This window comes from Prinia subflava, chromosome Z (genome assembly GCF_021018805.1).
Source record: "Prinia subflava isolate CZ2003 ecotype Zambia chromosome Z, Cam_Psub_1.2, whole genome shotgun sequence".
Classification (NCBI taxonomy): domain Eukaryota; kingdom Metazoa; phylum Chordata; class Aves; order Passeriformes; family Cisticolidae; genus Prinia; species Prinia subflava.
This window is the reverse complement of record NC_086283.1, coordinates 96903588-96917780: the sequence shown is the minus strand read 5'-3', so window position 1 is coordinate 96917780 and position 14193 is coordinate 96903588.

Below are 14193 nucleotides of genomic sequence, written 5' to 3'. Positions count from 1 at the left end.
CTCAATGGAAAAACCCTTACATCTGAACTGGGGGTTCTCAGAGGACCCTGTGCTGGTGACCCATTCAGTCAAAACTGCCCCACTGTGATTGGAAGTACCAAAGGTTGTTTCTGCACCTTGACTTATTTTCACTTGTCAACATGAGATTCAATTAAATTATTATTCTGCTAGATGAGGCACAGTCCACCAAGCTGCCACTTGCCTTTAATCCAGTGCTTTTACTGGACTTGTTGTGCCCTATTGCCTCCAATTCACAAGCTATTCATTGTGAATGCTAATAGTATTTCTAGTAACTTGGCATTTGTGCTGGTAGTCTTGGAGCAGGAATGCTTCAAGTTAGTATTGTCACTAGACAATTCTTACAACAAAATCACAACCCAGATCTGCAGTTGTAGGAGTACCTATCTTGTGGTTTGTTGATTCCCAGAGAGGCAGACCTTGACTCCTCTCCTCATTAGTCCTTTCTTCTCTCCCCCTTCCTCTCTCTCACTCTTGCCACATGGTCCCACCACCTGCCCTGCACCATCTCCTTTGCTCGTCAGAACCTCCCTCCCTTTCTTTCAGCTCAGTCACCCAGCAGAAAATCACCTCCTTTTAGCTGCATTAGTTTTCTGCCAGGTTGGCACACTGAATCAGTTCTCAGAGGAGCCTGGGGAGGGTCAGTGTGCATGACAAGTGCCAGAAGTGCCTGGCTGGGAGCAGGGGGAGAGGAGGGGAGGAAACAGGATGGCAGCGGGACCTTCCCTTGCTGGTGGCTGTGGACTGGCTGATCCCACATGCTGAAGAAACCAAAAATATGAAGGCACTTTACAGGATTCAGTAATTGGTTGGATAGATTACTCACATTTCTTTGAATATGTTCAAACTCGCTGGTAAACCCTGCTTCGTTAAGTCTGCTTCATTATTAACTCCTCTAATCACAGCTTTTATTACAGGAGAGAATAGTTGCAACTTACAGTTAGCAGTCTGGTGCTCACAAAACAGAGTGGTAAGAAAAACAAAGATTAATTTAAAAAGCTGATTCACTGAAATTAAACTCTGCAATTTAGGTCTTCCATGCCCAGATTTTAATTTACACCACGACACTGTTGTGTGAAAATGTCCAATAGAGCCAAGACTGTTCCTGCTTCAGCCCACCTTTCTGTAATAGGTGTTTTGGCAGAGCAATTTGGCAACCCTACAGTACTTGAAAGGCTGTTTTTTTTCTTGTGCTTTTTACACACCAGCACCCCTTTTTGTTCAAATGAGCTTTTCTTGAAGCCTGTAATAATTTAAACCAACCCTCAACTCATATTTGTCCAAACACATGTTTTAATACGATGTTGAAAATTTGTGTAGGTGATGTTTGTGTAGGTGTGTTAATGCCCATCAGGTATTTGGGATTAAAAGCAAACCATCATTTTAATATTTTTTCATTACTAGCATTTGATGTGTGACACAAATTCATGACTGGTTAATGAACAAACGTCAGTGTGGCACAACTATTTCTGCTACAGAGCAAGCAGTGTCTCAGTAAGGGTTTGTTAAAGCCAGGGTTTAATTGTTTTTCCTTCCTCAACAGTTCAGTGAACTAAATGCAATTTATTGTCTTCTCACTTCTTCCTCATTCCTCCTGAAACTTCCCAGTGTTTTCCTTGCTGCATCTGTACTGGAAGCCATGAGCATCTCTTTACTATTATCATCTATACAGAATGATAGATGCACTTGGATGATTTATATACAAATAAAACAAAACCTCTTTGCCCGGAGGAGCCTACAACCAACCGCTTGAGTGCTGCAATTTCTATCACGTGGGCGGGATTGCTGTGTCCATGTGTTATCAACTTGAAAATTGTGGCTGAAAGCTTTAATTCTGCAGTCAGCTCTGCTGGTGAGGAATAGATTCAGGCCCCAGCCCTGCAGTTGGCTGTGCTGGCCAGCAGCCCAGCGCCTTTGCGGAGCCTGGCAGCGGGCATCACCAGCAGACAGGACGACGCAGTGAGGTCCTTCACAATCGGATTTTGCTTGTTACTGCTGCAAATCAACCCGGCTTTCTTTTTTCTTTTTTTTTCCCCCTGCTCTCTTCCTGAAGGAAGGGCTCTAAATTCTCATGCCTAGTGGCCCATTCCTGTTTGTGAGGAAGACCAGGGGTGTTTTTGTTTGGGCAAGACTCTGTGCAGAATTCTTTGGTGCAAAACACTCTGACTGGCATGTTTTGCTGCTAATTGTGCAGTCCTTTTTCAGGCAAAATTCCTGTTATCTCCTCTGGGCATTTTGCCCAAGTAGGGAAACATGTTCCATTTTACAACATCCTGTAAAAACAAGCATCTTCCAGTTCTAACCTGTTTCAAATAGTTCATTGGCTATGAGCAGTGAATCTATATGGTTAAAAGATATTAACCAGCAGATTTTGGGTAATTAAAATTTAAAATATCAATATTACATACACTTAAGAAAAACTGTTCCTTGATTTATGAGTCTTTGCTGATATATTGAACAGTATTGCCCAATATACATGGTATGTATTGTAGTAATTATGTATTACAGGGTTGTATAGCTTTTTGAAACAGCAAAATGTAGAATGTGTATTTAAAGCCTTTGGTTACCTATTGGGAGTGATGTTAATTATGATTTGTGAATTATTTTCTGCATGAAATCACAATCTTTACAATAACAATATATAGATTATGAACTTCTCAGAAAACCTAATGCCTATGGGTGATATTTTGGTTGTTTAAGTACTGTCATTCTGGCAGAGCATTAATTTAGATTTTCATGCTCTAGTCAGCACCTTGGATGTCCTTAGAGTTTTACACTTGGATTAAAAATACATTGAATTCATCAAGCATATTGTTAGCAAAATGAACTTGGGACTTCCCTGTTGCAAACCCAGTTTTATGATTTTCTGACTCTAAATGACCTAAGAGGAAACCAGGAATGTTTGCAATTTTGCAGTATAAACCTTTTCTCCCCAGCCTTGTGCAATTTTGAATTTCTGGAATAAATGGTGTGTAAATAGCTATTGGACTGGTTTCAATATTGAAAATTGATCCTATTCCTTCCCCAAATATGTCAATAGTAAGGCCACCACTTCCTGGGTATCATTAGGCAGAGTAGATCAAATCTGCAGCTTGTTCAATCCCAGCTATGGATATTTGAAACATTTCTAAATGAATCTACAAAAAGTTCGAAGCTCACAAACCCAAGGTCTATCACCTGCACACACAGAAAATCCTAGCTACAAGCAGGGAAAAATCAGGATGCAAGAGAAATAAGGAGAATTTGCATCAAAGAATATTCTATTGTGGTACAAAAGAAATAAATCTTATGTGTATGAAAATCATAAGCTTTAAGATTTGGAGAGAGTTGTGCAATTGACAATCAAATGGAGCTTAAAGGAAATTATGAGGTTTTACACTAAAGTCCTGAAATAAAGAAAGTAATATTTTACAGCAAAAAATTGCAAATGTCAAGATTAAATCATAAGACTTTGCACCATTGAGCCACTAGCTAGCTCTATAGCTTCTTCAGCTCTTAACACAGAGAAAGACCAACTTTCATGGTCAATAAAACTTAAGAACTTTAGAAATACATTTAGCAATATAAATCATATATTTGTGACTTTTTCTCCTTCAATAGCTAATTATGGGGAAAAAATGAATACGTGAACTCCGTGGTTGCTAATTTATTCTTACATTTGTTTTCAGGCTCATTTTTAATCACTTTTGTTTGTTCCAAGGAAATTATATGAATTTCTCAAGAGGTGGCTGCTGTAAATGAAAAGAACAGGGCAGTTTTTTGTTTGTCTTACTGCAGGAGTGAGACCTTAAGTAGATATACCTTGGAATGAGCAAGACAAACCAGACTCAGAAGTGGAAAATCCAGAGCTCAAATGCCTAAACTGCTTCCTCCAGTCCAAAGCTGGACAGGTGGCGACCCAGATTGAATCAGTAGTTGTGGGAATGATTTGATTCACAAACAGGGTTATAAAATTTTATATGGAGATGCCAGTGAAAGTCACAAGATCGTAGAGCAAAAGACCTTATTCACATAAATTACCTGAAAGGCTATGAAGCATACAGGAAGTAAATTGAACAGTATTGCCCATACTTAGCTTACACACGTATGGTATGTAGCTTCACATGATATACACAATAACAATGGGCATATTTGTGAATCCATAGAATAATATTGATACATACCCCCTTAATTATTCAAAGAAAGAAACAGTTGCCTGTTCTGAGGTTTATGAACTCACACGTGGATTATGCATTTTACTGCAAAAAGAATGCTTTTTAGCTCAGAAACTTGGATTATCTTTCCTCATGCAGTATCAGCTGGTCTAATATAGTGTATTAGCTTTCTTTACAAGCCTTACCTCTTTTATTACAGAGAGAATCACACATACACATTGAGCATCTTTATAAGGAATTAAATTTGGCAAGAGTGAGGGCATTCAACGGAGGATATGAATTTCTGGAGGGGGAGCCTCTGCTGGTACCTGGTAGTACAGCACACATGGTTCACATCTGGCATGAAAACAAATTTTTTTTTACAGCTAGCTCCACACCTGTACCATATGTAAATACATATAACAGCAAAATATTTCCAGCCCTGTCTACTCAGCTGATGCATTGATCTCAGCGGATTCTGAGATATAAACTTCAATTTGGCCCCCAGTCACTTAGTGGACACTGCCACCAGCAGCTCTGACACCGGGTTATTTGTTGTTGCTGTTTGCTGTCCCTGTTTGCACATTAATCCAGTGACAATTAGGTGTCAGCAAGCGTTGTTTCTGCTCGCTGATAGCCTTGGGCTCTGCGCTTGAAGCCCTAATCAGGAGTGTAAACTCTGCTATATTTCAATTTGGAGAAGCGCTCTTCCGCTAAGAGGCCCCTGGCACTGCGATAAATAAAACGCCTATTTACTCTATTGCCACACTTAGACATCTAATGCACTTACTACCGGCCCCCTAATCATGGCCCACAGTTAAATCCGCCTATAAATCACTCCATTCTCATCCTGCAGATTAGTGAAGCCATTTTCCCCAAACCCCACAATGAGCACTGTTTCCTTTTCTTGTTAGTCAAAAGCGAGATGATTTTTATTAGGTTAAAGACAAGCTCACAGATGGTAAATGGTGTGGAGGGAAATAAGATGAAGAGTCCTGTGGCCTAGTGGGGATGGCAGGTGGGACAGGGCGGGCTGTGACTCTGGTAGGCATCATCCCACCCCAGTGCATCACTCCCCCAGCAGTGCATCATCCCACACGCTGCACAAAAAGGCAGCAGCCCACAGGTGTGACAAACGTGTCTGGCTCCAGCAGCCATCGGTGCAGGCAGAGGGGAAGAGGGGCTCGTGGGGTATCCTCCCATTTTGTATCACCTTTTGCAGAGGCCTCTGGATGTGCACAAATGGGGCTGGCACAGAATCAGGTCTGGAGAAACAAGCACGTACCATCGATACAGTCCCTCCAGGAGCAGTCCAGCTTTATCCTCCATAGCACTGCTATGCACAGTGGGAGCAAACACACACTAATGCAGAGCATTTAATACAAACAGCTGGGATCTCCTTAAAAACAGGACACTCTCTCAAACCTTCCTTATATATCTTCAGATAAGCTGCACTGCCTTCTGTACAGCTGTTTTAGCATAGCCAGGCACCTAATGTAACTGTAATGACAATACAATACATTCAGCTTTTTTTTTTCAGTGGTTGGTAAGGAAGAGATTCCAGGTTTTTAAAAATAGGTTCATTATTCTCAACTATTCACTGAATAATTTCTGTGAACAATTTCCAGTCTTATTCAGGTGAGATTTGTTGCAAATATCTGATATTTTAAATTCCACCTGGGTTAATTGGTTGCATAGGTCATGCACTTGTCTGCATATCTTTGATTGAAGGAGCACTGTGCTGAGAGATCAGATTTTCCGTGCAATAACTATAATAAATTCAAAATTCATTATCCGTAAATATTCTGTGACATTTGCTCTAAATTTTGGCAGAAGGTTCTGATAGCAGACCCCTGCGTTAGAAGGACCAGAGAAAGCAAGCAAAACAGAGAGGCAAAGCACAGCCTGATCAAAAACCTCCAAGTGAATCATCATTGTGGGTGCTTTTATTTTTATAACATTAGTGTGTCACTTTCAATACAGGGCAGGGTTGTATCCTCTTTCTGGGCAGGGAAGCTTCCACATTGCACATTCATGCAAAGGCCATCGGGAGAGATGACAGAGATTTACATCACCCATGGAGCACAGTTCACCTCCTACGTGGATGTGCACCCTTATGGGACACTGATGGGGACGTGGCAGCTGTCCCTGTGCCCAGGCCCTGCAGGCTGACCCCATCTCAGCACCCGCAGGGACAAAACCCAGCCCCTTCCCTCAGCCTTCTCTCCCTGCTCCTTACTTTTCGGGTTCTAAGCAGGATGGATTGCAGTGAAGGGCTCCCTGTGATCCCCCTTTAACCATTTCCATATGACAACTGCTGTGGATCCCCGCAGCAGAGTGAAAAGGCCAGAAGCCCTGGCTCTGCTGGGGGGCGGGTGCCCCTGGGGAAACATATGTAAACAAAGCCCAGCTCTGTAGCCTTTTGCACCTCTCTCCCTTTTCCCATTCTTGCCTGGATCTCAGGTGGAATTAAAGGGATTAAAGCTGAGCGTAAATGAGGCGAGTGTGTAAAATGACTCCTTTCTGAACCAAACGGCATGTTCCGTGCTGAGGAAATGAGATGCCCATTTAAATCTCATCCATCCACCGCCTGTGGCCACCACCATGTACCTGCCTACTTAGCCCAAGGGTTAATTAATTGAGGCTTCAATGCACTATTGCAAGAGCATTATTGCATTTGATACTCTACATCTGTGATTTAAAACTCTTTCAGTCCCTTGTCAGCAAGGGAGGGTTTTAACTAGGAAATTAGCATTCAGATAAGGGTACGGTCTATTTGCTTCTGAAAGGAAGGAAATATTAAGGATGCTGGTGCACAAACCAAGCTGTAATATCCTGTCCCATCCTAGAAAGGGCTCTTGGGCCCCACTTCCCAAGGGGACACTCCGTACAAGGGGAATAGAACATAGAAAAAAGGAATTACAATTTTTAGTGGAACTATCATAAAGTAGAAAACAGACAACCAATTGTGGTTTATTTTTCAGAAACTTCTCCTTATTCCATTATAATTATATGTTTCCTGTCTTGGCATCTGGCTTATTTTAAATACCCTATCCTCCAACCAGCACATATCCATACTATATTTCAGTCTTCTCATGGAGTTTGAATATTAATATTACTCTCCATGTAGTTAGGAAGATTTTATTAATAATTTTTATTTTCTCTAAATAAGCAGAAAAATAATCATTCCTTACCTTCACATAATGTCCTTGCATTATACTCAATGGCATGTGTGTGTAATCCCCAATCACTGAAATGAAACACACATTTTCCAGCAATAAAACACAATAGTTTTGGATATGAAGTGACAAAGGAAGTATCCAACTGAAACAGCAGGAAGAATTAAAGGTAGAAGGAATGCAGTTTGCGTATGCTTGAGTCTAGCTACCAAACCTCAAAACTGTGAGAATAATGAAAGCCATGGTGGTTGACACAGCAAGGCACCTTGCTGCAAATTTCTGCTTCGGATGTAAGAGGACTGCTTCACTCCTGTGTCTTTTGGAAGGGGCCACTTGCACAAGAAAAATCTCAGGAATAGGGCCCAATGGGTTTAATCTAGAACCATGCCAAAATCCAGCAAGCTCCTGCTTTGCCTCTCCAGTCCAGAGATAAAAACCTAGGAATAGATTTGGCCAAGCAAGAGGCCTGGAGTGAGATGGACACACCTACCCACGCCAGGGGATGGCCCATGAGGCATCGTGCCTCCGAAGGATGGAGCCACACGACCCAGCAGGATGTCCCACCAAATAACTGCTGCTGCCACTTGCTGGTTTTGCAATGATTGATCTATTTTGAAGAGTGCATTCCCTCTCCAGGATGTCACATCACTTTGTGGAAGATAAATGTCACAACTGTGCCCTCTTCCTCCGCTCTCCCTGGGGAGGTGGCGTGGCCGTGCAAAGCTCGGCGTGTGCCTGCTCTGGCTGTCACTGGGGTGTGTCACAGCATGTCACTGGGGTGTGTCACAGCATGTCACTGGGGTGTGTCACAGGATGAAGCACAGCAGCTGTGTGTCCCAGCACAGCAACAGTTGCACGGGTATCTAAAACAGGAAGTGCAGATTAACTTGTCCAGTGGAAACTACAGGGGGAATTTAGGAAGACAGAATGCAATCAGCCAGGACACTGAGGTTAACACAGTTAATCTTGTGGAAAGTGCAATGGGACCTTTAATAACTGCAACTGGTCAAGGCCTCAGTTTTATGTCTCATCCCAAAGATGGCACTTCCCAGTGTTTGGTGGTGCTGTTGTGGCTGGAGGAGGGGAATAGTGCCACCTACTGCAACAGCATCATCTCTCAACACCTGGGCTTACCTGAAAAGTGTCATCAGCATCCTGGATTGTCTGAAAAAATAGAGTGCTAATTAGAGTTTTTACTAGCTTTCATTAATAGGTGGTTTGTTCTTCCTTAGGACCCCTTTCATCTATTAGTATGATGTCTGACCTTGGCAAGCAGGGTTGTTAGTTGGGGGATGGCCAAGCACTGTCTCTGAGGGTTAATCTATTATCCCACCAGGCATGGGGATGGGAGCAACTGGTGCTCTTTTTGACCAAGTCGTGTCACTTTTGTTTGAGCTTCTTGACAGACAGCTCTTGAGTACTTCACAGGGCTAATTGTCATCGACTTAAGAAGCTTGTTAGATGTTTGCACAAAGGTTTTTATCCTTTCAACAATTAATCTTTGAACCACAGAGCTTAATAAGGCACTATGAACTTCACTGTGGTATTTTAACAAAGCACTGAGACTGCTGCATGCAGTTCAGGTTTATGAACAATGACACAGGACTTTATTTAGCAGGAGGCAATCTATCCACTGTAAATCAAATATCTCTAAGCCAGCCTCAGAACAGTGGTGGGCATAAATCAATGTGTTGTCAAGCAGGCCATATCTAGTCTTTAAGACATATGTCTGTTCTGTATCTTTCTTTGATCCGTGGGGCATACACACTTTTTTCCTACAAAGAGCATTTCATGAGCCCGGGTTTCTTGGTAATCACTGTATTCCTGGAATAGCTCTTTGAAGTAGGACTATGTTTAAAATCCTGTAAATATGTGTATATTTTCTGATACCCACTGGTAGTTCTGATATACTGCCTACAGTGCAGAGGGTACCTGCATAAATGTTTTAATATGAGGCATACTGCAGAAGACTTAAAAGCTACAGGAACATTGTACCCTTACTCTCCTCAGATGCAAAGAAGATACAAACTCCTCTGTGTGCACTGTACATTTATTGCAGAAGTTAAAAAGAAGACATCATTATTAAAATCAGAGGTGTGATTCCAGAAGTGAGCTTAAATATGCTCTCAATTCTGACAGAAAAAGAGAATACCTTGAAGAAGCTCACGTTATATGACTGCATGTTTATATAGAGTGTGGTTAACAGAGAAGAACTAAAATAGGTTATCAGATGAAGGTCTGCATCCTGTGGCTTAATCAAGCACAGGGCAGAGAGGAAAGTACCTAATACTCCAGAGATGAAATGGTTTCATGAGAGCCACACCCCTGAAGTTGCCTTTTTAGAAAGTGTAATAGGACTTTTTCAGTTTCATAAAGTATCTTGATAACTGGAAAGTGCCAGTTAATGGTACAATGTTCCAACTATGAATTTTACAAAGATTAATCTACCCCTTTAGGATCCATAGGAGCCAATCAAAAGCTGCCCAGTCTTCGATGTTTTACAGTCTCTGTGGGCAAAAAGCTCAGCTGAAACTACCGTTCAACATCCTAAACTGTCATCTTCATCTTCTTCTAGCATAAAAATACATATTTTTCCCCATAATAAAGATTTTTTATAATAGCAATAAAGTAACTCTAGAGAACATGGTTGTCTTGAGATAGCTTAACTGTGTGTGGTACCTCATAACACCCTGGGGACCCAGTCACCTCATAATAATCTCTTTCTTTACCATGCCTTGCTTAATTAGGGAGTGAAGCCAAAAGGTCAATGCAGGATAAAAATGTAAATCTCAAAGTTTTCATGTGGACCCTAACTCCATATCATAAAATATATATAGTGTGCTCATCACAAAGCTTAGTACATTAGCAGATAGAAAGCGCAATGTTTTATGCCCTCAACATTTTAGAGTTTTAGTGAGACAACAAATAAAAACCTTAGGTTCTTCTGAATAAAATTATGTCTTCCTTCTGCGACAGATAATTACTAAGTTATTAATTTATTCTCTATGTATGGAATTTCTTTAGCCTTGTACTTGCCTTTTATAAATATGACATATGTGATAAATATAATAGTTTCATAGTATTTGGGTGTACCCACAATTTCCTTTATTTTCTGGAGAGACACACAATATGGTACTACAGTCTTCTCATTGTCATTCCAGTTCCCCAATGAAGGCAAGCATAATTTCATTTCCAGATCTTATTACTACATTTGAGTATTAATGTCATAATAAACAACATGGTTTGGTTGTTTATCTTGTTGGTTCTTTCATTATTTGCCTCCTGATGGTAAAAATATGCCTGCATTCAAATCGTATGCATTTCTGACACTGTTGGATATGTATTTAAACTCCAGTCTCAGTTCTTAACCTGTTTTTGTCATAACTGATGGCTGCAAACCAGTAAATATTTATTTGGCTTTGGGTAACAGAGATTTCAGATTTCATTCATGGATTCAATAATCAATCTAACAGTGCAATTCTGCTAGGCATCCAAATAGGTGCTTTTTCCCTTTTCTGATTCTAGATAAATGGGTAAACAAGGCATACGTCATGCTGACTGACATTTGAGCAGCTGATCTGGATTTACATCAGATGCACAATATAAAAAATACAGTAATTTTGCCCCTCAGATTTTACTTCCCCCTCGTCTTCAAAATGGCAACACTATTCTAACAAAGCATATTTGCTCTCAGAATTGCAGGTACATGATTTTTCTGGATATTCAATTGTGAAACATTTCTTATTTTCATTTTTTATGGCATCATTGCTGTGAGTGACACCCTATCTGTACCAGAAGCCAGAAGACTTTTCATTAGGCAATATATTGAAGAACGTAGCTGTTTTGCAGGTTGGCTCTGGATAAGAGAAGTACATGCTCTAAGATAAGAGAATGTACTTTCCCTTTTGGGTCAGTCACCTATTAAGGAATAAACAGCTACCTGTACAAATTTATATAGGTTTTTCTGGCAGCCAAAGTTAAGCAGAGGTGGCACTCTGTCTGGATGTTTATATGCTTGTTTCATATGTTATTTGGATACATCTCTTATATAATACTTTCCGTAACGAGTTGTGGTTGAGATGTTTGTACACCATTTTTGTATGAGTCAAAGAACAGGCAGCTCAAGAATCTACTTCCAAAGTGCTGGTTGCCTTGCACTATCCAGTCTAAAAGTTCCTTCAATTCAAGATCTTCAGATCCTTTAAAATCAGATTCCTATTTTTATTTACAACCACAGTAGACTGCAACACCTAATGGACCTCAGCTCTGAACTGAAGAAGGACACATCCTGTTCCATCACCCTGTCTCCATTTCCATTCTAAGTCTTCTCTAAATTGCTATGCAGTGTGATAATTGTTTCTTACAGATTGGGCGATTGCTCAAATTGCTCAACTGGAAACTGAAATGGTATTTCAAATAGTTGGGGAGAGGCCACCACCCCTTGCTATCAGCTGCCGGGCTGGTAGCAGCAGAGAAGGCTAGCAGTTGCTGAAGTCTAGAAACTCTCCAGACTCTCTGGAACTCTCCATTCAACACACAGAATATTTCAGCCCTTGCCTGCAGTTTTAACACTGAAAAAATTTAAAAGTGTAAATCGTGTACCTTCCATTCTGCTGGGTTTGTGTTCTGATGTGCTGACAAGCAGAAATATTCTAGCAGCTCCAGGAAGAGGTTAAACACATTATCTATAATTAAAACAAGAAGGTAGAAAACAGCTGGAAAGAAGATTTTTTTTCTGTTTCCCAAACAGAAAATACAGTAATGGTGCTGGAAAAGTAAAGCATTTAAAAATTTACCATAATGCCCCTCAAGACACTTCAAACATGCACACACCTACGCACCCAACCACTCACACACACCTATATGCTCTTTTTGAAAGGATCTTTTAAAAGGGTGTGAACATCCCCCCGGATAGCAGCTCAGGGCAAACTGTTCCAGAAATTGACAGGATATTGGACCATGAAATTATTTTCATGTCATTTCTCTTGTTTTGGAAAGAAGAACAATAACCAATAACATTGTTAAGCAGGAAAAAATGGAAGAATAATGCCACACCAACATCCCTCTCCCCATACTCTGTTTTCAGATACTAAAAATATAATTTCCATTACGCTTTCTGAAGTGGATGAAAATGCAACAGAAGTTATTTTTTGTGCATTTTTGCTTACCTAAACAAGATCAAGGAAGCCTGAGGCATTAGGACTCAAGACTGGTAACTAGGAGGGTTGTGACAGCATCTACTCTAATGGTAGACTTCACAATTTTGGTACCTGTTGAGGTGATGGCCCATCTGTGCCTTAAGTTTGCCCTATTGTCCCTCAAGACAAGCAAAACAGAGTAATCCTGACAAGTCAATGCACCTCCAAAAGAGACAGCACTCTGGCACAGTTGTATTTGTTCTCCTTTTCGAGGGACACACCTTTGAACTCAAACCTCTATCTCCACAACCCAAAGTAAAAGCCCATCATATAGGTCCTGAATGATGACAGGTCGTATTCCTAATTCCAGCCAGCAGTGCCTGTTAAACACTGTTCCCCAGAAGTTAATTACTCTTCGGTGTAGCTAAGAAATTAGGATTCCAGTTGCATTTCACGGGCGATGGGAACTGCGTCTCTTGGCTAATTAAAATCCTTTTTTGTGATGCAGAGCAGAAGAGGCAAATAGGCCTCAGATTTGATTTGAAGGCCACTGATTTCTTGTGTGAGGATCTGATAGAGAGCTGTTTTATGTTTAGTAGCATATTCGTCATGCAGAGGAGGTGAATTGTGTAAAACTTGCTTAAATAACATGTGCACACGCTGGAGTACCTATGTGTTTGAGGACAAAGAGCTAAAAAAGGTGAAAATATCCTATTAAACCTCATTTAAGAACAGCTTTAGCATTTGTGAAGTGCAGGGCCTCATTAAAGCCACCATTCCTGGAATCCAGCAAAACACTTTGCACAGTTCAATTGTTGTTTCTACAACTAATTATTTTTATTTTCTAATATATGCCTTGTGCCATGAGCAAAGAGCAGATTTTTTTCTCCATTCCATTTAGCACAGCTTCAAATGCTTACAATAAAGGTGAGTGCATTTTACTGCTCTTTGGCTTCAGCTAATTTTGTTCTATAACAAAACCAATTAGACTGGTGTAGTCCCAATTTCTTCCCCTCATTTCCAGCTGCTGAACCTGAATCTCTCTCAAAAGTACTTTCTTCCTCAGCCACAATATTTTTTTAATGTCATAATCAATTGATTGTTGTTTGGTTTAAATAGAAGAGATGAGAAAGCAACGGAACAGGCAGCTTCAGAACAAAAATTGGAACATGAAGAGACACTTCAACTCTTTGCTTTTCTACTGATGAGGCAATCTCTATTTATGAAAAATAAATTAATTCCCTGCTTATGTTTGCTGTTTTCCTAGTTATATGCATTTTCACCATTAATTAATGGAGAGATGAGAGACTGCAGAACAACAAGCCTTATGCAATATGAATGGATGCTTGGGCTGACTGAATAGCTATTCTCCTTCAAGCATTGTTTTAGGTGGTGGCTGCATCAAGGATAAGACTCTTTCTGCCTTTTTGTGGTGCATCCTGAGCAGCAGCTAGAGACCTAGCCATGCATCTGAATAAAAGGTAGGAATCTTACCAAAAGGCAAAACATTAGTACGGCAGATAAAATAATGTTCTGTATGGGAAAAGATAACAACCCCACCATTTGCTTATTTTAAAAAAACAATTCTCTATAGAGACTGTTGGAGAGAGGCAAGCTCTTTCTGTCTGTCCTTCTCCGGTGTATGTTTAGTGCAAATGGGTATGTTTGACTACTGTCCTGTCTTGAAATTCTTCCTCTGTAGGGCTTTTATCTACTTCAGATGTC